Raw genomic sequence first — 12,936 nt, 5'->3', positions numbered from 1 at the left:
GGATACTAACATTCAATTCTAGGAAATGATTTGCCTTTGTCCAGCCATAGCCATCAGATGCACAAGGTTATAAATTACTACATAAAAATAATGCTGTTCGCATAGCACAGGGAGATTAGCTCGGTGCTTTGTGACCACCTAGAGGGGTGGGATAGGGAGGTTGGGAGGGAGACGCAAGAGGGAGGTGATATGGGGATATATGTATATGTATAGCTGATTCACTTTGTTATAAAGCAGAAACTAACACACCATTGTAAAGCAATTATACTCTAATAAAGATGTTAAAAAAAATGCTGTTTTTCCTATTTATTTTGTACAACCTAGTCATTTTATATGATGACCTTGTGGCAGGGCTCTAAATGTGATAGAATGGACCATATTTCCCATCTATCTTCTCTAAGAGAAGTAAATCAGGTAATGCCCGGCTTCCATGTCATGGTTGTTGTGGTATCAATAGAATCCTAAATTCTGAGGCTCAGTTACTCTCAGTGTCCTTTTATCACATCCAAGACACCATCGCTCATGAGTAACATGATTGGGAATGGGAAATGGATCAAGCTGCTCTTTATAATTTGTCATAATATATCAGGATTAGACAAAAAAGTGGAATACAATTTGACTGATAAAAAATAAACCTGTTGAAATTAGTAACATTAAAGGTGGCTGTGGCTACGGCTTACAAATGAGTGTGCTTGGAAGTTAGTTTTTTGGAATGTAAATGACTTCAGCTAATGAAGTTGCTGGTCATGGACAGGGTTCAAGAAATTCAGGTTGAACTTATAAGAAGTCAAGAAACTTCTAATGCAGTATTCTCTGATGCTGTCATGTGTTCTCAAAACAAATATGAAGTGACTGTCTTGGCCTTGGAGAGGTAGAGAAACAGAGCATGAACATTGGGAAGGTGTAGTATGAAAAAGAATATACTTGGGTTTTGTCCCATAAAGGCTCAGAAATTCAAAGACTCTAGGAATTTCCTGAGTGAGAAGAATTTCATTGTTATGGCAATGAGGTGGTTCATGCTGAGTTCATTAATAGTTTCTGGATGGGAGCTGGTCACCAGAATAACCAAGAAGGGGATTAGAGGGTTGAGACTTTCAACTGCCAGACCTCTGGGGAAGGGAGAGGGCTGGAGACTGAGTTTAATCCTGTGGCTAATGATTCAATTAATCATGCCTACTAACAAAACTTCAGTAAAAACTCTGGACACTAAAGCTTAATAGAGCTTCCTGGCTGGTGAACACATTCAACTGGTTGGTAAATATTGATGTGCCAAGAGGGTGAAATGCCTTGACTCTGTGGGGTGATGGCACAGAAGCTTTGTGTTTGGAATCCACCCAGACCTTGCCCTATGTGTATTCTTTATGATAACAGTCTAATCTTAAGCATAGCACTTTCAGTGAGTTCTGTGAGTTGTTCTAGTTAATTATCAAAACTGTGGGGATTGTAGAACATTGAAATTTGTAGCTAGTCAGTCAGACACTAACTCTGCCTGGTGATTAGCATCAGAACTCTATTTTAGTACCTCCATTTGATGTTACTTAAGTTGGAATGGAAACAGAATGGAAGAGAAGCTCTGATACACTGATAATTGAATTTTGCATTAGGATACATAGAGACGATGTCTTGAATATAAGTAGATATTTCCCATGTTTATTTTCTGGCAAAGCCACACTTCCCAGTATAGTTAAGAGGGACTTATTTTGGAAGTATTTTTCAATGTGAGGTGTGGACAGCTTGGTAACATGTTTTTCTGAAAGCTGACAAAGTCTGCAGTGAAGGACGTTGTGTTGTTGGGATGGAATTTGAAAGTCTTCACTTGTGAGTAGAAATAAAGCCTGAGGTATTAAATAAGACCTTTCCTCTGTGATCAGTTGGACACCACTGAGTGACTTTGAACAGGGAAGCAACATTTTTAAAGGCTCACTCCTGCTGCTGAGTTGAGAAAAGTAAAGAAAAGGAATAGCAAAAGTGAATGTAGCAAGAGTGCAGAAGTTGTTGAAATAATCCAGGAAGGAGATGATTGGACTAGGGAGGTAGCAGTTGCTAAAGTTTCTAAAGTAAAAGCAAAGGTTCAAATATAGTATGAAAGTTTTAAATAAAATTGTTCAATAACTGTGCATATAAGAAAATGCAATCCTATAGTAAAAGACAAAGAATAATAAAGACAGTATTTGGAAAGAATATGTAAGTTAATAGAATTAGGACAAACCTACTTCTTATCAATTAATGTAAACAGAACAAATCTAATTATTAAAAGAAATAGAGTTACAAGTTCTAACAAAGAACTTTACACTGAGTTTACCAGAAAAGATATAACTAAAATGAAAATGACACAGACATGTCACTCAGATTTTTAAAGTGTGCAAAAATGCTTGGGACTTCCCCGGCAGTCCAGTGGTTCAGACTCTGTGCTTCCACTGCAGGGGCCACATGCTTGACTCCTTGTTGAGGAACTAAGATCCTGCATGCCGCGTGGCCAAAAAAATAATGCTTACCAGACAGCTGCTAACAAAGAGTTTAAAGAATCTATGATATTACTTTCAAGCATTTTGTAATAAAGTTAAAAGTATTTACTAAGAAAAAGATGAACTTTAAATTATAGAAGGTAAATACACAATAAGGTTTAACAATCATATATTTTTACATATCAAATAAAACAGCTGATAAAAGTAAGAGAGAGCGAGGGTGAGGGAAGAAGAGAAGGAGGAAGGAAAAAAAGAAGAGAGGAAAAGAGGAGGGGAGGGAAGAATACATAAAAGTATAAAATAAAATACACAAAGCACAAAAAACAGGATGAGCAAAGAGAATTGTATAAGATACAACAGAAATAGAGAAATTGAATTCATGTCTTTCAGATCTTCCTAATCAAATATCCTAAAAATTAATAATGAAATAGGCAATGTGATCAGGCAATCTATGAGCTTAAACAAAAGAACTCATTTGAAACTTTGCTTTTTTTTTTTTTTTTTTACAAGAAATAGCATTTTTAACATATACACACACACATATGTTGTCTACAATTCTCTCATCTCCCCAAACACTGAATCCATTGTTCAATTCAATATTCAAAGTAGGAATAATATAGACCATTTTCTCTGAATAACACTAGAAATTGAGAGAGAGAGGAAATGAGAGAAAGAGAGAGAGAGAAGGAAAGAAAACTCCAGAAAATTAAATATTTACCTCATAAATAACTCTTGCAAAAAAGGAAAAAAATAAAATAGGAGATTGCAAAATATCCAGAAAATAATGGTAGTGAAAACACAACATATCAAAATTAATAATCTATGACTAAAATGATGCTGAGAAAAATTAATAGACAATTGTTCACATACATAAACACATAATGATCAACCTCAAAAATATTTTTAAAAAATTAGAACAGAATTTTTGATGACACTTCACAAATTGCTTACTGTCTTTATTTCCTTTAATTATTCTTCTATATTAAGTCTGTGGGCCCTTGGTTTGAGATGGTCCAAGTTTAACACTTTCTATTTTTCACTGTTGCCCTCAGTAGGGAGTTGTCCTTTCTTTTCCTCTCTTTTTCTCCTTTTCTTTCAGATGTGAGAAGGGCAGTTTGTGGGTAGCTTCCAGGACACTTTTGTTACATACTGTGAAGCAAAGAATTCTTAAAGCACAGCATAGGACAAAAATTGGCAAAAAGATTGGTTTTCTTATAAATTTCACACACTAATAACAGATAGAAAATGTGAGTTTTTATAACAAAAGAAAATGAGAGCCAATTTGGGGAATCATTAGTTAGAATGTAAAGATTTAAAGTTACAGTTTCCTAATATAAGTCATAAGGAGCTCTAATATGTAAAAGGTTGTAATAAACTCAGCTGGGAAAGAAATTTTCAATCCCTTCTCATCTGAATTTGGCTAGTTATAATAGCTACTTTGATTAATACTGGGCATCTTGTCTCTTTTTGTTTTTGTTTTTTTTTTCTCAGAATTACTGTGAAGCTATCTCTGTGAAAATCTTGAAATATGTTTGTATGAGGCAGCCTCTGTATGTGGGAGAAGATGAAGAAAGCATACTTTTTTTAATCTAACATGTACAATGTAGGTAGTTAAGGATTTTTGATGTATGCTAGTGACATTTAGATATATATGTCCATGGTCTATTAGGATTATAAAGAAATAAGACAAGGTCACAGAAAAGATAAAATAATAAGCCTCTCACTGTGTCCCATTTCATATGAAGATGACTTGAAACATATTTTTAATACTGGAGCTGTAACATCTTTAACAAATGATTTTCAGTATTAAGCATTAACCAGGTCATTGAATGACTCAATGTATGAACAAGGCCGAGGGACCAAGATAATCTGCCACATATCTGTAGCCAACTGAGGGTTTTATTATTTCATGATATCCTGGACCCCTTCCCAATGCAACACACTATGACTAGAATAAGTTTCTTTTTTGGTCCCATTATCAAGTGTTCTTTGGTGGATATTTATTTCCAAATGTATTTTATGTTGTTTTGTAAGTAGAGATGCATATATGAAAATGATTTCTTGGTATATAATTCTGACTATGCTTTGGTACCACTGACAAAAAGCAGGTGAACAAGAGTTAAAGAAAGAAATTAAGTGCTTGCCTCCAAAGAAGCCAGTACATACTCTTCCCACTAAAACACCCATAAATAATGTGGTATAGTTGTGTTTCTGACTATTCCTTAATAGCATATACTACTGCGAACCATAAGACCATAAAAAAATGGCAAATACTTAAAGGATTTATATAATATTTGGGTAATTAGATATTTTACATTTTGCTGGAGAGATTTTTTTCTGTAGATAAATATATGAATTTTTACCTGTATATTTCTTTCTGGATTTTTTGTTGAGATTAGCCATATCTAATTGCCCAACTATTATATATTCATATATTCTAAGTATTTAAACAAGGATAAATTGCTTTATTTTAAAGGAAACTACTAGCTAACTTCCTATTCAAAATTCTCATAAAGGTGAATGAGAAAAGGACTAACATCTAAATAGTAAATTAGTCAAAACATAGTCAGAAATATTTTTCCAGATATCTCATTGTATGTATCTCAGTTTCTAATACAATATTGAATAACTGCAAGATTATCCATCAACAGAGAATGGCTAAATGAATATCTAAAAATGAAATGTTATGGAGCTAATAAATGGACAATGTCGATCTTTTGCTCTCTTGTTGTCGAACTCAAATTCATGTTCCTGCTGCACAATGAGTCAAAAAAACCGAAACTTCAGAGTTTAGAGTAGAGAAAGGTTTATGGCAAGGGCCATGCAAGGAGTACACACAGCTTGTGCTCAGAAGAATTGAACTCCTGGTGTTCTTCAGGGAAGAGTTTTTATAGACAAATTTTTGTGGTAGGGCTGCAGAGTGTAGAACTATCTTCTGATTGGTTGGTGGTGAGGTGACAGAGTGGTGATTAAGGAATCTCAATCATCAGCCTTCTGGTTCCAACCAGACTGTGATCTATGTGCTTGTGCTCAGCTGAAGTTACAATCCTCCGCCTGGGTATTTCCTGTAGAAGAACTCAAAGATACGTATCAGCTTTATCACTACACTAAATGTTTCTTTAATGCTTTTCCTTTGTTTCTGCATTCCCTCACTTTCCTAATTAGTAACTATTTGAATCTGCCCTTTGGAACTCAGAGAAGGCCTACAAACAAGAAGCTAGGGACAAAGAAAGGCTTTTGTACCCAGTAGAGCCTCACAGGTTCCTGCATGATTTCTCTCTCACTCTTTTGCCCTTTAATGCTCATTAAAATAAGTCATTTTCAAAAGGTTGGATTTAAGAATATTCATTTTTCACTAATTTTTATTTGCTCACTGATATATCTGTTACAAAGTTATTTTAATTTGTAAACAAAAGTCTTTGAAATTAACTATATTAATCTCATTGTAAAATCTCCCAGTTTCTATATTTATGCTTTTCCATAACCTATGTGAGGTAGATAAAAATATTATAGCATTTACAGAAAATGTATTATTTTGGGTTTGTAGCTATTTGATGTTCCTACTGTTAAATAAAATTCATATTTTATGGCAAGATAAGAAAAAATTAAACATGAAAAACTTTTCTCGGCCCTTTGGCCTCCTCTCTGCCCCCTACTGTGCATTGTGTATATGCATTATGCATCAATCAAACCTCCCCCATTGACAGAAATACCTGATCAACCATAAAGAGCAACATTCTTCTAGCATCCACAAGATAACTCTTTAAAAGATAACATTCTTTCTTGATTTTGTAAGGGGCAAAAATGACACTTAGATCTGGATTATGTAAACTGTCAATTATATATCATTTAATGTAAACTTTCTGTTTAAAAACTTATATAACTGTGCCTTGACTTCTAATGGATAAAACAGTTCTCAGAGCTTTTTGATATGCTCTTCCCAGGTTATAATCCTCAAATTTGGCTTGAATAAAATTTTCCACTTATTTCATAGATTGACTGATTAATTTTTCATCAACACTACTTACCTTACTCTTATTTATATAACTTAAGTTTACAAATGAAAGTTACCTTCATATGGACCATAGAATATCAAAATATCTTAAAAAATTGATTTGTTAAAATTAATGTCCTTTTTTAGGAAGCATATAAAGATATTTTTAATGGGATGCATATTAAAGCAAATATTGTTCTTAAACCTAAATTGTTGATAAAAATCAGTCCTCTAACCTAATCAAAACATTGTTTTTATTTGTACCAAAAAACTAACCAGAATTCAATGGCAGTGTTTAAAAGTTATTTTTTGTTGTTGTTGCAGTTAACAGGTAGAGATGTGTTTTATATATGAATTCAAATCTCAATTTTTATAATACTACCAGAGATTGAAGTCTCTGTCTTATATACTTCTCTATAGGTCAAGGAGTTTCAATTTATTCATACTTCTAGTCAATGTTTATGACTTTCTCTATAAGAGTAAACCTGATTATTTTCCCAGAGGCTAGAAAATTTTACGATGATGACTTTCTGGGGATAAGAATCCTGAAGCTCATTTTCTGCTGGGAGCAAGCTTCTCAGCTACATGGAGACTGCCACAAGCCAAACTGTATTGTGTTATATTGTGAGAAAGCATTCATTTTTGAACATTTGCAGCTGTTTGGAAGCTTCCATTTTCCAAGAGCATGTATTCTTTATAGCTCCATTTTAGCTATTAATTTTCTAAACCTTTGCTTTTCCAGTCTTTTTCTTGTATCATTAGAAATATTTAACAAAATATTTTTGGGGTAAAAATTCAGTTTTTTGTGAATTAGTTTTGTATCTTTTTGAAGATTTGAATCTTTGGCTTTAGAGCCTATAATTTGTCTATTAAGAGACAATGGACACAAACATAGATGTAATGATCAATTGCCATGGAGATAAGCATATCACCATAGCAACTTGTATCATGTATATGTGTATGAAAAATCCTGAGGGATGGGGAACGAAGATGTTGGATACGTGTGTGTATGTATTTTAATATTTTCAAAGGCTGAAGGACAATTTATCTTCTCTTAATTAGTGACTATCTTTCCAATTCATTGAAGAAACAGATGTAGAGTCACCGTGCCAGTTCTGGTCTTTTGCTTTGTATCTAACACATACTCATTCTATGTATATGGAAAATTAGTTATTCTCTTGCTGATCCACTTATGGGTTCATAAATAGCATTTCAATTATTTGAACAAAGGGTCAGCTTAATTAATAATAATAATAATAAACCTGCATGGCATTCAGAACACTGTAGGACACAAAGAGAAGATGGTAGGAAATAGGCATTTAAGTTACTGAGATAAAATAGAGTCAGGGACAATGATATGGATAAATATAAACCAAAAAATATAAACCAAAAAAAATCAAACTTTGCATTCTATTTTATTGGTAAAAGAATTTGAGTTATATTAAGAAATCCAAAAGTGATAGATTTTATTATTGTTCACAATTAATAAATGCCCTCCTTCCCTGTAAGAGGATTGATTATACATTCCTACCAACCACCATGTGACTTCATTGCAGAGAAATGTACATCCCACCACTTTGACTTTGGGGTAGATCTTATAGCCTGCTTTGACCAGTGGAATGTGAGAAGAGTTCACCCAACTGTGTGCAAGCAAGAGCTTTAAGAAACACTGTGAATCTCTGTGACTCTTTTGCTCTCTTCTCCTTTACACAAAACAACGTGTCTGAAACTGAGTCTTCTCCTCAGCCTGAGTCCTGGAAGGAGAAGATATGTGGATCAGAGCAGCTACAGCTCACACTCAGGTATCGTTATGTAATGTAAGCCAATGACTTTTTTCTAATCTTTGCAAATCTGCAAGTATGCAAATTAAAATGAACTTTTGTTTGTTTGTTTTTGGTTATTTATTCATCTGTCATCTGTCATCCCTCCCCATACTTTTTTAAATCATTTTAATTTTTTTTATTCTAGTAAGAACAAAACATGAGATCTATCCTCAACAAATTTTTAAGTGCACACAACAGTTAACAACACTATAGTATTGTTAACCATAGGCACAATGCTGTACAGCAAATCTCTGGAATTTATTCATCTTGCATGACTAAAACTGTACACCCATTGAACAGCAATTTTCTGTTTTCCCTTCCCTCAGCCCCTGAAACCACCATTCTACTCTCTGTTCCTGAGTTTGGCTTTTTTAGATTCTACATGTAAGTGGAACCATGAATATTTGTCTTTCTATGACTGGCTAATTTTAATCAGCATAATGCCCTCAAAGTTCATTAATGTTGCTGCATATGGCAAGGTTTTCTTCTTCTTCTAAGGCTAAATAATATTACATTGCATGAATCTACCACATTTTCTTTATCCGTTCATCTGTCAATGGACACTTAGGTTGTTTCTTTGTCATGGGTATTGTGAATAATGCTTCAATGAACATGGGAGTGACTATATCTCTTCAAGATCCTGATTTAAATGATTTTGAACATGTACCAAAAGTGGGATTTGGAGATCACATGGTAATTCTATTTTCATGTTTTAAGGAACCTTCCCATTCTTAATGTGCATTTAGTAGAGCTGAGTCTACCCCAGTATTTTGGCTTTTGCTGGTTCAACCAGAGTATGGTTTTCATCATGTGGTCCACTAAGATTAAGGATCCCACTTAACATTGTTGGAAGAGAAGCCTCACATCCCCCTACCCCAACCTGGGGGCCTGACCTTGGCAGAACAGAAGCTGGTCCTGCTGTAGCAATGCATCAATAAGGAGAGAGTCAACCCGAGGAGGGCTCTTCAATAAGCAGCAACCAAACCTATTAACTGTCAGTGAGGTGAAATATACATTTCCAATTATGTAACCTGTTCACTGGGTGTTTGGGTCATCTTGCTATAGAAAATCAGTAACAATTATAATTTCCCCAAATTTCTATTGTTTGTTTATTTAAGAGTTTTTGTAAATATATATACTAATGCTCTAAATTGATACATGATTATCAATGACTCAATCTTTATGTGGCTTTTCATTTTATCATAATAAAATACATTTAGTGTTGCTATCTTATTTAAAATCATTTTACTTAGGAAGAAGCTGCTGACTGAAGTGACTGAAGACCTGCTGGGTGAGAAAAGGCAGCATCTTCAGCACCAGCATCCAAGCAGGAGGCGGAACTGTGCTCCTGGATGATTTTCAGCGGCTCCTAGCAGGGCTGCCCTTCAAGCCCTACAACTTCTGGGCCCCCGGCGTGTCCTCCACAACAGCGTACACCTGCACGCCCTGCTCAAGTCCACACCCAGGTCTGGCAGATCTTTCTGGAGTTGCGGTTCACAGGGATGGCGACGGTCAAACTCCTGGAGCGCTCCTTCTGGTACTTTTGACACCCTCTTCTAGCCCCAGCAGCACCCAGGACACGACCAGCATGACACCTTCCTGGGATATCCAGTCGAAGCCTTGCAGCTCCCAATGGACTATGTCCAACAGGTCAAGCCGACCCGCTCTCAGGGTGGCCGGGGCTCACAGGTGAAAAAGCGGGACTGCAGGGGGCGGGAGGAGGTGGGGAAAGTTCGCTGCATGTGCACGCACACCACGTCAGCCGCCACTCTGCCACCCCGCCTGAGCAAGCCCTTCACGCCCGCAAAGTACCTCACCTTCTACCGTGTGTTCTGGAAGGAGACCCTGCACGCCTCGCATTTGGCCGAGTTCCACCAGATCAATGGCCTTGTGGCTGACCACTGCCTCACTCCAGCCATCTCATGGGCATCATGCCGGGGTTCTTCACCAAGCTAGTATCTCCCAACTCGCTTCAAGGCGGCCTACAGTCCTACACAGAGCCCAGCAAGGAGGCGACGGCTACCACCAAGTCCCGAAGAAGTGGATGGAGGCCGGGAGCTCCGGGCTCTTCTGCCCCAGATGCTGCTGCCCATAGGGCTCCCTGGGAACTGGTCGGTTGTTGCCTGAGGCCTCTCCCTGGAGCACCTGACCATTATCAAATGTGGCATCAAAATATCTGGGAGCTGGTGGGCCTAGGATGAATCTGCATATGGGGTAATACAGCCGGTTGCGCTGCGTGAAGGCCGAACCGATTCAGGTATAAATAATATAATTTGTGAGATTGGGGGTTGGGGGGTTCTTGGTGGGGTGGAGGGAAAATGGAAAAGAAAAAAGAGGGGGAGGAGAGGCATCCAGTGGATTGCTTTATAACTTTGTTTAAAAAATTCAGTTGCCTAAATTTGGGGGAATATTTTGTAGTCTAATTCCATTCCCTTAGTCTATGAATCTGTCCTTTCACCAATACCACCGCTGTCTTGATTAATGTAGCTTTCAAGTAAACATTTAAATTGAAATGTATGAATCTTCCAAATTTGTTATGCAGCTTTAAAGTCATTTTTGTCAATTCAGGTTTCTTTGTCTTTCCATATAAACTTTACACTTAGTCTTCAGATATCTACAAAAATCCTCCTGGAATTTTAATTAGGATTGCACTGAATCTACAGATCCAATTGGGGATAGTATATTTCCTAACAATGCTGAGTCTTCCAGTCTAAGAATATGGTATATCTCTTCATTTATTTGTTGTTTAATTACTTTCATTTGTGTTTTATAGTTTTCAACATACGGATCCTGAACGTATTTTTGTTAGGTTTTTACCTAATATTTCAATTTTATTCAGTGCTACAGTAAATGAAATTTATTTTTTTTTTAATTCCATTTGTTCATTGTGAGTAGGTAGGAATAAAATTGATATTTTTATGTCCACTTCGCATCCTAAGATGATAAACTCTATTAATTCTAGAAAAATTTCTGAGTTTTTCAGATTTTCCACATAGAAAATCATTTCATCTGTGATTAAAAAATGCTTATTTCTACTTTTATATGCTGTGTGCTTTGAATTTATTTCACTTTATCATTATATTGACTAGCATATCCAGCATAATGTTAAATATGTCAGGAGAGAGATTGCTCTTACCTTGTTGCTGATTTTAAGGGTAAGGCATACAGGCCTTCACTATTACGTATGATGTTAACAGTGGTTATTTTAGATACCCTTGTGAAGTGGAGGAATTCCCTTTTATTCCAAATTTACTGAGCGTTTATCATAAACTGATGTTGATTTTTTTTCAAATGCTTTCTATGCATCTGTTGATAGGATCTTGACCTTGTTAAGTCTGTTATTATGATGAATCACATTGACTGATATATAGATGTTGAACTTGCCTTGAATTATTAAAATAAATTCCATTTTGTTGTGAAAGAAAAAGAATCATTTTACTTAGAATTTTATTTTGTCTCATGTAGGCACTGCTGAACATATTGTCTCCATTTTATTATGTTTTGTCCTATCCATTTATTTTTGTCTTTTTTCTTTAATTTTAGGTGAGTTTGAAGAAAACAGCAAAGATTTGAGTTTTGTTTTTGAGTCAAAATATATTTATCTTGTCTTATCTTTACTAATAAATTTAAAATGATTGTGTGTTGTGAAGTTTTATCATTTTTTTCTATTTTAATTTTATGCCTCTTCCCTATTTTTAAAATTATGCTATATCCATGATTCTTTTTTTCCCTTTGTGTAATTTGAATGATCCAGTTTTAATTCGTAGTTAATTTTCTTAAGGTATTCTATTTTTAAATTACATTGGCTCACACTACACATAGTGTTTTCCAGGTGCTTTTTTTAGCTTTAGAAAATAAGGTGACTGCTCTTTTATATTGATAACTTCAGAGCAACATCCACATAATCATTTTAATGGCTTCCTAGAAAGCTCTAATGAAATCATTTTTTGACATATGTCCCTTTTCCACTAATTTATTTTTCAAAGCAATGTATCAGTGATATTTTTGCACATGTGTATTTTTGTGAACTAATCTAAATGTCCTTAATGAAAATCCTTGTAAGGTTATTTTATGGGTCAAACAGTATGGACTTTTTAAAGTCTTTGACATATATTGGTAACTTACTCTCCAGAATGATGTACCAATATATATTACCACTATCAGTGCATGCAAAAGCCTTTTACCTTACACATAAGGTCTATCTGATGGATGTAAATGATCTTATTGTATACAAAATGTTTCTACTGATAGTTCTTTAATCTGTATTGATAAAGAGTTTCCACATGAATTTTCATTTGAACACTGGACTGTGTCTAGAAAAAAAAAAGTGTGCATCCATTGATTTAGTTTAATCCTTGTGTGCTAGAGATGAGGAAACAAGACTCTTTCAAGTTAAGGGTCATATACAAGGTCACAAGGCATAAGAAGACAGCCAGAATCAGATGGGACCCTGATGTCTGAGATTGCTTTTCATTTGTCCCATGTGGCATCATGCAGCTGGAAATATGTGGACATATTGCTAGTTTCACATGGGAAGGGGTTGACAGTGTTGACAGTTTGGGAATAAGTATAACTTTGGCCTTTCTTAGAGTACAAAATATAGACACTAAACACATGGTAAGAAGGCAAGAAATTGGTAATTTCTCCATCAGTC

The 12,936-nt window shown here is 35.3% G+C and overlaps 1 pseudogene; it reads left to right on the top strand.

Annotated features, from left to right (window-relative positions):
• The first annotated feature begins 746 nt into the window (after positions 1 to 746).
• Positions 747 to 10,478, top strand: LOC118906329 (annotated as a pseudogene).
• The last annotated feature ends 2,458 nt before the right edge of the window (positions 10,479 to 12,936 follow it).

The sequence above is a fragment of the Balaenoptera musculus genome, chromosome 13 (assembly GCF_009873245.2).
Source record: "Balaenoptera musculus isolate JJ_BM4_2016_0621 chromosome 13, mBalMus1.pri.v3, whole genome shotgun sequence".
Taxonomy (NCBI): Eukaryota; Metazoa; Chordata; class Mammalia; order Artiodactyla; family Balaenopteridae; genus Balaenoptera; species Balaenoptera musculus.
The sequence above is the reverse complement of the archived record's forward strand: the minus strand, read 5'-3'. Positions and strand labels throughout refer to the sequence as shown.